The following is a 15,082-nucleotide window of genomic DNA, read 5'->3' on the forward strand; positions in this document are numbered from 1 at the left end:
GCCCAAGTGTCCATCAGTAGACGAATGGCTAAAAAAGCTGTGGTACATATACACAGTGGAGTACTACGCAGCTGTAAGAAAGAAAGATCTCTTATCCTTTGAGACTACATGGAGGGACCTGGAAAGTATCAACCTAAGTGAAAGAAGCCAAACAGAGAAAGACAAGTATCATATGATCTCTCTTATTTGTGGAATATAGTGAACATAACAGTCTGAGGAATGGGTAGTCTCAGAGATGTGGAAGTGGGGTACAGACTGACAATCCCCAGAAGAGGGGATGGTGGGGGAGAAATAAACCATAGAACTTATATGCATGTATGCATGAACAGTTGACAGGGACAACAAACTGTGGACAGCACAGGGAGGGAGGAGGAGGGAGGAATCAGTGGGGGGAAAAGGAGAAACATCTGTAACAAAAATTAATTAATAAAAAATAAATAAATTTAAAAAAAAGAAAGAAACATAATGCATTGTACCTGACCCAACATGGACTCTCCAGCCAAAAGTCTCCCCTCAACACATGGAGTGTGGATTCCTTTTGGAAGTAGTACTGTTGGCAATGAACAATGGTGAATATATGGATCATCCTAAAGAATTTCCTAAACATTCAGCAGAATGCATGTTTTCCACTCATCATGGCTTACCCCGGATGTTCAAAGCCAGAGCTATGGAGAAGGTACATGGAGGAAAAAGATACACGGTGGAAGAGGCCAGAGAGACCACCATTTGTAATGGTTGCCACATAAAGGAGAAGGGAGATGGATTTCTGGTACTGATCTGATTCTGCCACCCACTATCTTTATGGTTTTTGAGCAATTCATTTCCCTTCTCTGGGCCTCAATTTCTTTGTTCCAAAATGAAGGAACTGGGATAAATGATATAAAAAATGAACTGATAAGTCTCTAGTATCCCACAAAAGCTAAGAGCCAAGGAGTCTTAACAGGATGATAGCAATTCTGCAGAAGCTGAGTAACAGCCTGGCTGATGTCACACGGATTAGCAGTTACTCAGATAATTTAGGGACAAAGCTAGAGAATAAGGCCAGAGAATTATCATGTTAATTAGGCTGCATCTATAAGAACTTCTGGCAAGAATTAGATTATAATAATTTGTGGCTGAATTATCTAATTGTACCTCATACACTAATATTCTAAGTTGTCAATTAAAGATAACTTTAGTTTGTAAATCTGAAGATTGTAAGCAGGGCTTCTCAGAGGTTTGGAGGGTCTCTGGTGAACTTATGTTTTTTACGGTGCCTCATATTTAACAATAAGAAATATCTAGACATGGCTCAGAAAGTGTGATATAGCCCTGCCAGTGTGTCTCAGTGGACTGAGTGTCATCCCATGCATGTAGAGGTTGCCAGTTCAATTCCTGGTCAGGGCACATGTCCAAGTTGCGGGCTTGATCCCCAGTGGGGGGTGTGCAGGAGGCAGCCAATCGATATTTCTCTCTCATCGACGTTTCTAACTCTCTTCCCTTCTCCCTTCTTCTCTATCTAAGAAAATCAATAAAAAGTATATTTAAAAAAAAGAAATTGTGACATATTTCATCTTTATAGTAGACAAAATAACATCTTTAAAACAAATTTTAAAAAGCACCCTTAAGTACTGAAATCAATTGCTTTTATGGTAGGGGTGTATTAGAATAGTCACTTACATTTATAAATGGCATCTTTGCTCTTCTATAGCTGATGATGAGTTGCTCTTTCTGAAAACAGGTAGTTATAATATTTGTTCCTAGTTGAAAAAATTAAACCCAATTGCAAGTATAGAAAACAAACCATGAGTCCTTGTAGATTTTAGTTGGAAAGCAAGTACTTCAATTATCTAATAAATATACCAAGTGATATAAACTTTGGAAGAAAAAAGTAGAACAGTCAGTCTCACGTCAAACTACTCAGTATTAAAATTTCACCTATTATGAGACTTTTATCTGGTCTCTCCATAATATAGTTTTGATGTAATGCTAATTCTGAGATTCATAAATATAGTGTAATAGCATTTGATGCATGGAAACAAAAATTAGCTTTTATGGCAAACCTTGATTAGGGAGAAAATTACCCTTAGATATCCTAAGTAAACTATAAAGTCTGAGAATCCATAATTTTACATGAAATTCTGTACTATATTTTAAGCACATTAAAGTTTAAGAATATGCTGAATCTACAAGAAACAAAAACGTCTGTGTGCAGATGTGTGAACACTCAAACCATTTGCCTTTAAAGAAGACTAGATGGTCCTGACCAGTTGGCTCAGCGGTTAGAGTGTCAGCCCACAGACGGGAGTGTCCCAGGTTCGGTTTCCACTAAGGGCACATACCTCGGTTGCAGTTTGTCCCCGGCCCCAGCTGGGGTCGTGTGGGTGGCAACCATTTGATGTTTCTCTCTCTTTCTTCCTTCCCCTCTTCCTCCAGCTCTATCTGAAGATAAATTTCTTAGGTGAGGATAAAACTAAATAAAGAAATAAAGAAGACTAGATGGAGGGTTTTAAAAAGTTTCTGCTTCTGTCAGGGTTCACTCCATTATATCTAATATTAAGCTTCTTAAGTCCTAATACACATTAATAGATTTGGTTGTTGTGAAAAATCCATAAGCTATCCTTTTAGTTTTTTCTTCTTTCTTTCAACAAATTAGTTTGGAAGGCCTACTATCAGTTGGCACCTAACCCATGGCCTGGCACATAGTAGCTTCTCAATAAATGCCAATGGTTCATTGAGAAGTTGCAGAGGGGAAATTGGCTGCCAGTATCCGGTCTTTGCAAGCTGGCCCTTCTTACCATGGCTCCCCTGAACAGTTATACCTCTGATGCCCACAGGTATATTAGATTATGATGGGAGGTCAGCGCTCTAAAGCAGGAGTCAGACCAGCAAACGTGGGTAGAGGAACTGCGTCAAGTGACGTAGGTAGGGAATGGTGTAAACAGAAGAGATCACATCTGCCTATGAAGGGCCGGCACAGCGCACTGAGCTCCCACAGAAGTTTTTCTCCAAAAATGCCACCCAGCGCATCAGCCTCCCACCAGGCCCCACCTGCACACCAAAAAGCAAAGGCAATCCTGCTTTTTACCTAAAATGTCCCGATGTTTGTCTTGACTACATAACAAGAACAGTGACCCCAGCCGGGCCTCTCACAATAATGCTGACCACTGAGAGTTGAACCAGGGTCCCCGACAGAGCACAGATTTAAGATGTGGCTCTGACGTTATCAATGTGTGAGCTGGGAGAGAGAATTACGGTACCAGACTGAAAAACCACAGTGACAGCTAACGCGGCAATGGGAAAACATGTTTCTTAGATGTAGATTCCAATGGCATTCATCAGTCTGCTCCTTGTGGGGGCATTTTATTGATGTCTGAAAAGTTTCAAAGCCAAGATGCATCTATCCCAATGGGAGTTGAACTGACAAGAGCAACATCTGCTCTGGAGGATGAAGTTACAAGAACTGCTAATCCGGTGCTTCTGAACGCTGGCAAACCAGTGCCTGAGTCTGACGGAACACTCTCTGTCTCCTATTAGTTCTCACTGAACAACTGTATAAAAGTACATTAGTTACATAAAGACAGACCAATAACAGGGTAGACATTGTTCATTTCTCTCCAAATATCCAGCACCATATCTACCTTTTTTTAAAATTTGTTTTTCTTCATTAATTTTAGAAAGAGAGAAGAAGGGAGAGGGAGAGAGAGACAGAAACATGAATGAGAGAGAATGACTGGCGGCCTCCTGCATGCCCCCCACTAGGGACTGAGCCCACAATCTGGGCATGTACCCTGACCAGGAATCGATCCTGCGACCTCTTGGTGCATGGGTTGACACTCAACTGCTGAGCCACACTGGCCAGGCACCATACCTACTTTTAAAACTGAAATGCTTGGCAGAAAAAGGCTTTCTGCTTTGCTATTGAGGTGCTCTCATAGCCCCAAATAACAAGCTATGCTTCAGGTGTGCCACATTCACAACTTCCTCTTTAGAAGTATATAGTGGTGACAGAAAAAAAAAAATAACCTAAAGAAAAGCCCATAATACAATCTAGAATGACTTCCCCTACTTATTTTTGTTAGCTTCTATTTGCTCTTCATTCCAACGAGGCTCTTCTCAGCTTGCGAACTGTGCAGACAAGGAATGCTTTTGGAAAGCCTACCTTGGAACATTTCCTTGAATCAGGTGGGGTATGCAGAGTTTGGCCAGCTCTCATCAGGGCAAGAACTGCCCAAGTGAACGCCAAGGAATGCCTCTCAGCACGCTGCCTGCACTGGCGTGTGCCCAGGCGAAACACTATCCCACCTGCTAACCTCTGAGGTATATGTGACCTTTCACTCTCCCTCGGGGGGTTCTTTCACTGAAATTGTTCCTTGTGAGCTGTACAGAGGACCATGTTTTGATTATGAAAATCGTTTAAAATGAGTAAGGTTTTTTCTATCTCTGTATCAGTTATCTAATCATTTTATCTTTTAAATAGAATCCTTTCTTCCACAAGAAAATGGAATACCATGCACCAGCCTTGGCAATATCAGCTTACGAAGCTCATAAAGACACAGCACTAAAGAGTTCATAAGAAATTAGTCAGGCAACTTGAAGCTATCAAGTTTAAAATATTTTTTTTAATCCTAAATTATTGCCTCTGTTGCATTTAGCAGAAAAATAAAGTTATTCATAAGTTACCCCACATTGTTTGAAGGATTGTTTCTAATTAATATTCAAGAATTCAGTTACAAGGGCCTATCATTCACTCCACGGAAATGATCTAGAGTCGCACTGTCCAGTGACTTTCTGTGATGATGAAAAAGTTCTCTAATTGTGTGTGCACTATGGCAGCCACGAGCCTCAAGTGGCTTTGAATGCTGAAAATAAAAATAATATGCCTGATCAACTTTATTTTTATTTAATTAAATTTAAATTAAAGAAGCCACATATAACTTAGTGGCTCCTGTATTAGACGGTGCAGTCCTAGGGACGTGCTTCTAAAAGGCAGCCACCTATACGGGGCATCACCTTCACCCAGGAACGTGTTACAAATGCAATTTTCCTGTCCCACCTCAAGACTACTGATTTCGAATTTCATCCCCAGAAAATGTGTATATCATTTTTTTTTATCCTCACCTGAGGACATTTTTGCATTTACCTTCAGATAGAGCGGGAGGGAGAGAGGGAGGAAGAGAGAGAAAAACATCGATATGAGAGAGACACATGGAGTGGTTGCCTCCAGCACAGTCCCAACTGGGGCCAGGGACAAACTGCAACAGAGGTATGTGTCCTTAGCGGAAACCGAACCCAGGACTCTCCAGTCTGCAGTCGGACACTCTAACCACTGAGCCAAACTGGCCAGGGCTGTATATCGTATTTGAGAAACACTGATCCAGAAGAGTGGTTCTCAAAACTGCTGCACCCTGGAGAGTATCGGACCCATTTCAAAAAGTTAATAAAATCAAGATATTTTCCAAATAAGACCAGAATCTGCTGCCTTTTTCAGTGTGTTGGCATTTGTACCAATAATACAAAAGCAATAGAGGGTAAAATTTGGGGGGCTTAGCATGAATCAAGGTGCTGGCACCACACTGTAAATGTAATTATTAATTTATTCACTGTCACACACTTGCAGGAAATAAAAGGACCAGTTATATTTAATAATATTCTTGATGATGCAGGAAAACACTGATTTTGCTAAATCTTGACCACTGAATACACATCTTTTTATTTTTCTGTGGGAATAAATAAATAAGAAGTATGTATAAAGCATTGCTGCTGCAAACAGAAGTATAAAGATTGAGTCAAGAAAAAGCACCTGTGAGATTGTTTGAGCTATCAGCTAAACCAGACTCTTGGCGCTATTTACTGAAAGGAACCAGTGACAGACAAACTATGGTTGTTCATAATTGGATATTTGGCAAATATTTTACTCAACGTGAACAAAGTAAGTCTTTCACTTCAAGGAAAATAATTAAGAGCATATGTTTTCAATGATAACTTTTTTCTTTTAATCCTCACCTGAGGATATTTTTTCATCCATCTTTAGACTGAGTGGGAGGGAATGAAGGAGGGAGAGAGAGAAAGAAAGAGAAACATTGATGTGAAAGAGACACATTGGTTGCCTCCTGCATGACCTGGACCAGGGCCGGGGAACAGCAGCCGAACGGAATTGAACCTGCGACTCACTGGTCTGTGGGCTGACACTCTAACCAATGAGCCAAACCAGCCAGGGTAATTAATGCTGAGATTTAAAGTGAACATTAGGATTTTAGAAAACTAGTATTTAATACTGGAATCTTGACATCTTCCTACTAACTGTTCTAAGGAGATTGTAGTGATATTATCCGCTGCATTTGAAAGCCCTACATAATTCAGGCGACCAATATTCTTTAAATGACCAATGTATGAGTAAAAGATCCATTCAAAAAGCAAGGTAGAGCCACATTACTTTTAATTTAACAGAGAACAGTAGGTGATATAGTTTCAGATTCCACATGACACATACCCTTTATAAAACTATCACTTGTCAAGTTTTAATGTATTATCAAAGAAGAATAGTCACAATTATCTAAAAACTCTGTTAGACTACTCCTCTTTTCTAACTACATGTTTCTCTGAGCCAAGACTTTCTTTATATTGTTCAATCAAAACATCTTACCAGATGCTGAACCAGATATTGCAATCTAGCTGTCATTTAGTAAGCTGGATATTAAAACAATGTGCCAAAGGGAAAACCAATGCCATTCTTTTCACTAATGTTTTTGTTTTGGATTCATAACTACTTTTCGTAAAAATATACTATTTATGTTAATTTTTAATGTTATGTTATATATGTAAAAATTTTATGTTAATATATGTAAATATATTTTATATTAATTTATTATTGTTACTTTTTATTAAAATTATAAATATTTTTTAAATTTCTGTTTTAGTTTCTAGTATGGTAAATACTGATAGAATTACTCCTATTAACTAAAAATAATTTGGGGGTTCTTAATAATTTTTGAGAGGATAAGGGTCCTGAGACCCAAAAAGTTTAGGTGCTACTGGCTCATATAAGACTGAAGAGGGTCAAAGCTGAGAATCACCTATCCCTTCACACAAAACTTGAGTATTGGCCTCTTCCAAGGATTCAGAAAAAAGAAAGAACTTGGCATCCTCAAAAGAGAAAATCTGGAGTTTCTATATACACATTGACTCATTCAACCCATATAAAAATTCTGTAAGAATTTATAAATAGGCACACTTATTATAGCATTTTTATAGTGTGATCTGAGAACAATCTGAAGGTCCATCAAGAGTGGACTGGTTGATTAAATTATAGCACATTATATTACAGAATAGAATGCAGCATTTAAAAAAGATTTTGTCTTTATGTTTCTAAAACTGCAAAATTGTCCATGATGTATCATTAAATGAGAACACAAGCTGGCCAGTGGCTCATTGGTTGAGCATAATTCCATGCATCAAGAGTTTGCTGGTTTGATTCCCAGTCAGAGTACATGCCTGGGTTGTAGGCATGATCCCCAGTAGGAGACTTGCAGGAGGCAGCCAATCAATGTTTCTCTTTCATTAATGTTTCTATCTCTTCCTCTCCCTTCCTTTCTCTCTAAAAAACAATAAAAACATTTTTTTTTTTTTTTTTGCTGTTGTTGTTAATCCTCACCTGAGAATATTCTTCCTTTTTTGTTTTGTTTTGTTTTTGTTTTTGTTTTGTTTTGTTTTTTGGAGAGTGAAAGAAAAGGAAAGGAGGGAGGGAGGGAGGGAGCGAAACATTGATGTGAAAGAAACATATCAATTGGTTGCCTCCCACATGATCCTGACTGGGGCCGAGGATCAAACTTGCAACCCAGATACGTTCCCTTGACTGGAATCAAACCTATAACCCTTTTGTCCACAGGCCAATGCTCTAACCCCTGAGTGAAACCAGTCAGGGCAAAACCATATTTTTTTAAAAAAAGGGAATGCAAGTTTCAAAGTAAAATATGAAGTATAGCTCCTTTAAAAAACAAACAAACAAACAAAAAATAGCTCTCTACATATGTATAGCCTTAAAGGTGTGTGGTCTTGGACAAAGGTATAATATAAGATACACTCTAATCTGTTAACATTAGTTACCTCAGCAGAGGGTAAAGTAGATGTGAAAGGAATTGTGTTATTTACTTTTTCTATATATTTATCATCTTTAAACAGTTTTGAACTGCCTGATTTAGCTGTGTCCCCTTCCACACTCAGTGGTCCTTGCTTGTTCTTTGTGGTAACACACATGGTAGACGTTGAGAAATACAAACACAGTGACCTTTTTATCATTCTGACTCTTCTGAGGAAAACAGAAAAGAGCTGCAAGCAGAGAAGCAGCAACATTCCAATTGCCACATACAATACAGAGCACAAAAGCGGTGGCCGAAATGTTTAGTTTTCTCCCAAATTCAATAAAAGTTGATTGCAGCATCCATGTTCCCAAACCAATTGGCTAATTTGTGCTGTTAACAAAGTTTTTCTCACTTTGGAGCAGCCAGTTCCAGTTCAGAGGACCACAGATGTGCATTTTATGCCCACCACTTTCCACCCTCCCTTCTGCTGCCAACTTCCTCAGCCTTGTTTCAGAACAGTGACTGACTGTACCCTAGCCTCCAACAATGAACCTCCTCCCCGTCCTCAGCACATGCCCTGCTTGGTGGCAGTTCTGGATTGTCATGTACATGTCCCCTGTGTTTGAAACCCTCCTCCCTCCACATCCCCCATTCCTGATTCAGGTTACAGAATAGACCATCGCCTTCTCTGGAAAGCCCTCCTAGACACAATACTGAATTGTGTGCCCTTGCTCCATGCTCCTCAAACACCCAACTCTGACCTTCTTCCAACATAGTATTTACCACACACCCTATTATACATGTTGGCTAGTTGCCCATCCACCCAACTTTAGCGCCTTGAGAGCAAGAATCAAGTTTGCATTGTTCTGTGTTGTTGCCCAGCATCAGTCTGCAAGGCACAGCATAGAAATAATAAATTATTGAGGACATACCTTGTGTCAGGTTCTAGACTAAAGATTTCCTACTCATTATCTCACTTAACCTGCTGATAAACCTTTAAGCCTGCACTACTCTGCCTCCTTGCAGACACTCAATATTGTTGGATACCAAGTGCTGCTCTGGTTTCTCGTCTTCCTTTGACATATCCTATGCTCTGACCCCATCAAAGCACAGTCCGTAACAACGTGTAAGGGACCTTTACTTGATCTTAGCTATTTCTTAACTTAATTTTAGCACACAAAGATAAACAATGTCTTAAGCCCAAATAGTGGAAATTTGAGCATCCCAGCTGGACTGAGGGAGACATTTATAGAAAGAAATTTTTTAACACTTGTTTTGTAGATCACATCTTTTGGGTATAATCTCCTGTGCTCATTTGGAAGGAGAGCCCTTGGTTTGGATCCCTTGGGTTGTCAGTGTTCAGTCCTGCTCCAGGAGTAGGAGATACCAGTCCATATCTACATATATTCTAATCATTGCAAATAAGATAGCCACTGTATTCCATCATTCATGCTTCGATTGTCTTGATTTCCAATGAGAAGTTTATCTAAATAAACAAATATAGACAACTATATCTGCAACTGTGCTGATAACACATACAGTACATAGGTTTCTGGAATCTGTTATCAGGTACTAAGCCACTCACACTCCAGTGAGATCAGGTTGAATGTGAACTGACTTCCCAGGTGTTGGGTGTAGAGTGTTTACCTTGAAATTCAATCCCTTAGTGCTGTCTTTATTGTCAGATCTCCAAAATATGCCAAGAGCCCCATGGGCATATGTGAGAAAGTTTTATGATACTGGCTCTTAACTTGGCAGGAATGAGAGTCAAGCCCTTCAGTTTGGCCAGATGCTTCTCTTCCCTACTGAGTAGTCAAGGCCCATGAGCCAACTGAGTATCTGGGGAGTGAGGACAGACAATTGCAAACATGTGGCCAAAAATTCTTCCTTTGACAGCTTAAAAGGAGAGGCCTTGGGAGTTAAGGAAGTAGCATCAGAAGAATTGATTAATGGATGTGGGAAATAAATAGATGCCGGTGTAAGAGTTTGTTATAGCTAAGGCCAACCTGGTTCAACGTAAAATGGACAAACTTGATGCCTCCACTCTGCCAACTAGCAGTGAGAGGCCCCTTGAGCCTGTTACTCAGCTCATGCTCTTTGCGGGACTTCTGTTTATTTCACAGAGGACTTTCCCATCATTACTTCATGTACCTCTTAAGGAAAGCTGTGAGGTAGATAACGCCCTCTCTGTTTTACAGATAGGGAAACGGAGGCCCAGGGAGACTGAATGGCTATAACAGGAGAGAGTTGGCACATAATCTGTATTCTGTGAGGAATATATATAGTGTATTGAGAAATTCATGTTGGTGACTGACTCTTCCACCTGTCCCAGGACAGATAAAGTAAAATATAGAAAAATCTTCACCTGGAAACTGAAGGGTCTACTCCCCCCACCCCTATATTCTTCATACACAAAACAGTCCTGCCAGAAAATTGAAATATAATATAAAACAAAGATAAACAATAACTTTAAAAAAAAATCATTCAAAGTAACAGGAGAAAGACAACTAGAAAAATGATAACATTACCTCAGTGACATTATAATGGCCTAGCCCTAGAGAAAATAAAACATAAAAGTTTAGGAGCTGGGAATAACCTTAGGTAACTACTAACTCAACTTTTTACTTTATAGCTGAAGATAGTAAAGACAAGAAATTCAAGTGGCTTTTCCTGTTTCCAAGATGAATTATCATGAGAACCAAAGGTCTTATCTCCTCTTTCTTTCTCTGAACGTAACAACAGAAATAATTTTTTCTTTTTCTAATTTTTGGGTGGGAGGGACAAAGGGAAAGAAGAGAAGGAAGCGAAGGAGAAAGAAAGAACCTAAAACTAACTTCTCTCAATTTGTACTTCAGGTCATATTCTTTTTTATTTTTATTTATTTTTTATTTTTTATTTTATTTTTGTTACAGATGTTTCTCCTTTTTACCCCTTTGACACCCTCCTTCCCACCCCCCCCCCGCCCCATCCCCGGATTTGTTGTCCATGTCCATTGGTCAAGCATACATGCATATAAGTTCTGTGGTTTATCTCTTCCCTCCCCCCCACCTCCTCTTCTGAGGGTTGTCAGCCTGTACCCTATTTCCATGTTTCTAGGTCTACCCTATTCCTCAAACTGTTATGTTTATTATATTCCATAAATAAGTGAGATCATGTGGTATTTGTCTTTTCCTGCTTGGCTTGTTTCACTTAGGGTAATACTTTCCAGGTCCCTCCATGTCGTCTCAAAGGATAAGAGATCTTTCTTACAGCTGCATAGTACTCCATTGTGTATATGTACCACTGCTTTTTTATCCATTGGGAGGTCATATTCTTATGAATATAACAGTATCATAATCAGAGTGAACTGGAACACCTTTGGAAAAAAGGGAATTGCATTTTTAAGAAGTATAAATCAGGCTTTGGCCAAACTTCTTTTTAATTCTAACACTTTGGAGTGTGTATAACCATATTTATTACAATGTCATTACAATGGGGACAATCATGTTTACCCAACAATAAGGAATTAGCTACATGAATTATGATTTATCTACTCAATGAAAAACTATAGCCACTTAAACCAAACTCTATAGAAATGTTTAGAGAAAGAGGAAATTGTTCACAATACTTCACTAATGAAAAATGGAATGAAAATGCTAAGCAAAATAAGCCAATTAGAGAAAGACAAGTATCATATAATCTCACTTATATGTGGAATCTAATGAATAAAATAAACTGATGAACAAAATAGATCCAAAGACATGGAAACAAAGAAATAGATTGAGGAATCTCAGAGGAAAGGGAGATGGAGTGGAGGGGTAGAATACCCAAAGAATTTATATGCACATATGCATAACCAATGGACACAGACAATAATGTGATGAAGGCCTGGGGGGAACAGGAGCAGGGTAGAGGGGGTCAATGAGAAGAAAAAGAGGAGACATCTGTAATATTTTCAACAATAAAGATAAATTTTCAAAAATATACTACATATAGATGATTCCAATTTTGTATTGTATCTAAAAACAGATATAAATTAAGTCAAAATTTTAAAAGTTATTACCTCTAAAGAGTTGTTGTGTTTTTAACTTTCTTGTTTGTACTGCTCTGTATTTTCTAGATTTTTATGAAATGTCCATTTATAGATTCTATTTATAATCAAACAAACAAAAGTAAATGTAAGTTTAAACTATTTTATTACTATATCCAGTGTTGTCAAGAAAGGACAAGTATTCTCTATGTTCTGTTAGGAACACATAGTACAATATTTTAGGAGTGCAATTTGAATGGTATGAACCAAAATTTAATAATCATTCTCTTGGGACATTATCTTAAGAAGATTGGAAACAGTTGTGTTAGAATTTAAAACATTTGGAGCTTAGAAAATAATAAGATACACAGACCACATGTTTCATAACAACCCCCAGCAGAGTCTGGGCAGCAAACCGTAATCAACATTTCAATATTTCTGCAGCAAACATGAAGTGTTGAAATCAAACTAGATAAATTAAGATTATAAATAGCCTTATGTGAATTCTAATCAGATTTTGCCCAAAAATAAATTTGCACTAAACATAACAAAATATTTTTGGTTTACATAACTTTTTGGATTTCAGAAGTATAGACAAGAGAACATGGCCTCTATATTAAGATATGTTCATCTCAGTATTGCTTATTATGTCACTAAATGTATACTAATAACAGATTAGTTAATAGGAAACTATGATAATAATCACACAATAGAATAATATTTATCCATAAAATGATTATATCAATCAGTGTTGTTTTAATAGAAGGATCTTCACAACATATTATTGAGTGTAAAAGTAGGCTGCCAAATGGATCTTTCTTTATCAGAATTTATTATAGCATTTTTGCTCTTGGAATGATGAAGTAAACATGTTTTTCCTTATTATTCCTACCAAGTATAGCCAAAAACCCTGCACATTATAAATAAAACTATAAGAAGACTCTGAAGAGTGGGCACATCAGGACCCAAGAAATGACACAGAGGAGAGCTCTCTGGATGTTCTTATTGCCTCATCTCAGATTTGGAGCAGAAGCTAGCAATCCAACAATATCAATGGCTGCAACAAGCACCTATTCTGTGTAACCAAAGAACCAGGAAAGGGACACCAAATTAAGAACAAAACTTTTGCTCTGGCCAATTTGGCTCAGCGGTTAGAGCGTCGGCCTGCGGTCCGGAGAGACCTGGGTTCGGTTCCCGCTAAGGGCGCGTACTTTGGTTGCAGTTTGTCCCCGGCCCTGGTTGGTCGTGCGGGTGGCAGCCACTCGATGTGTCCCTTCACGTCGATGTTTCTCTCTCTCTCTCCCTTCCTCTCTCTCCCTCCCACTCTATCTGTACAAAAAATGGAAAAATATCCTCGGGTGAGGATAAAAAAAAAAGAACAAAACTTTTAGACAATAACTGCTCTCCTCTGGCCAAACACCACAGAAAACCTCTGATCTCACTTCCACTCATGCCAGAAAAGGCTGAATGGGAATTCTAGACTTCTAGCCTCATCAGGATGTAAAGAAGCACCACAATATCCCACCAAGTAAAGGCCAAGTAAAGAGCTGCTACTTTCATCCTTGCTGGCTGATACTGAGGCCCATCACTGTGATGACAGTAGTTACCACTCACCAGTAATGAGGCATCCTCACCCTCTTCCTGTGGTATCAGAGGAAGCCTAGTAGAGACTCAGACTATCATAGTCATTCACTCAGCAGTAACAGAGAGTAACCAAGGAGTCAGTAGAGACCATGGTGGAGCCTAAAGTCCCACCCTGCTGAGCAGTAAGAAAGAACACCACTACCGTTAGGTATTAACAGAGGCCAAGTGGGGAATCTGACCTTCTCTCTCCACATGGCATAAAGTTGTAATGAGGAGAAACCACTCTTCCCCTGCTGGAGCAATATCTAAAAAGTCAGCTAAAAAACAAAAAGGTTTAAGTAAGATGCAGCATATAAAATATAATATAACATAATATAAAAATGACCAGTCTTCAATAAAAAATTATTCATCATACCAAGAACCAAAAAAAATCTCAAACTGAATAAAAAAGAAAATTAACAGATGCCAACACTGAGTTGACAAAGATGTTACAATTATCTGACAAAGTTCCAGAAGACCTGGGGGCAGGGGAAGGGCTAAAGAGGTACCTAAAGAAATAATGGCTGAAAATTCCCAAATTTAGCCAGATATATAAACCTATAGGTTTAAGAAGCTAAATGGATCCTAAATAGTCAAAACCAAAGAAAACCTGCACCAAGACTGCTCATAGTCAAACTTATGAATACTAAAACAAAAAAGATATCTTGAAAGCAGTGAAAGAGAAATGGCCCCCTTATCTATAAAGAAAGAGACACTTGGGAACCGAAAAATGGCGGCAGAGTGAATGGAGCTACACAGACCATCTCCCAGATCCAAACTGGAATTACAACTATAACACAGACAAATCGACCGGAAAAAGCAACAGAAAAGCAGCTTGCGAGGACCATACAATGAGGGACACCGACTCGATCCCGGTAGGCTTGCGAAGGCGCGAGACAGGGCTGGGAGCCCACGGTCCGCAGCTCGGCAGCGGCCTCAGCTGGGAGCGGCGCCCTCGGGTTACACTCCCAGGCGGCCCCACAGCGCAGCCGGGACAGAGGCTGAAACAGCCACAGCCACTCACCGTGGGCTCCAGCAGAGGGAGGCCGGACTGGACTGGAACTGTGTCGGGACACTCGGGGTTTGGAGGGTGCTCAGAGCTTTGGCTGAGTTGCTGCCACCCAGGACGGTGGCCACATTGCTCCTTCCCAGGGCTCTGAGGAGAGGCAGCAGCCCCTCCCTCAGAGATCCAACCCCACCCTGTGGGCCACTAAAGTGTTAATTGAGGCTCACTAACAACCAGCATCTGCCCCACCCTCGTGAAAGCCCCTTGGCTGAGCACCAGAGGGAGGTTTTCAATCAACTGACAACCCAAAACTGATCAATTAACCTAGACTGCTAGCCTCCAGGCAAAAAGCTAGAGGATAACAGTACGTTTCCTGGGCTGGCA

At 39.5% G+C, this 15,082-nt stretch overlaps 1 long non-coding RNA gene across 1 annotated transcript in view; it reads right to left on the reverse strand.

Moving 5' to 3' along the window:
• Window positions 1–539: 539 nt before the first annotated feature.
• The window catches only part of LOC118623115, a 34,445-nt gene continuing 19,902 nt past the window's right edge, over window positions 540–15,082 (reverse strand). The window contains exons 2-3 of the long non-coding RNA XR_004958260.1: window positions 1,660–1,710; window positions 540–550 (exon numbers count right to left, since the gene is read on the reverse strand). This is a non-coding gene — a long non-coding RNA (uncharacterized LOC118623115). The remainder of the gene's footprint in view (window positions 551–1,659; window positions 1,711–15,082) is intronic.

This window comes from Molossus molossus, unplaced genomic scaffold (assembly GCF_014108415.1).
Source record: "Molossus molossus isolate mMolMol1 unplaced genomic scaffold, mMolMol1.p scaffold_m16_p_1, whole genome shotgun sequence".
NCBI classification, from domain to species: Eukaryota; Metazoa; Chordata; class Mammalia; order Chiroptera; family Molossidae; genus Molossus; species Molossus molossus.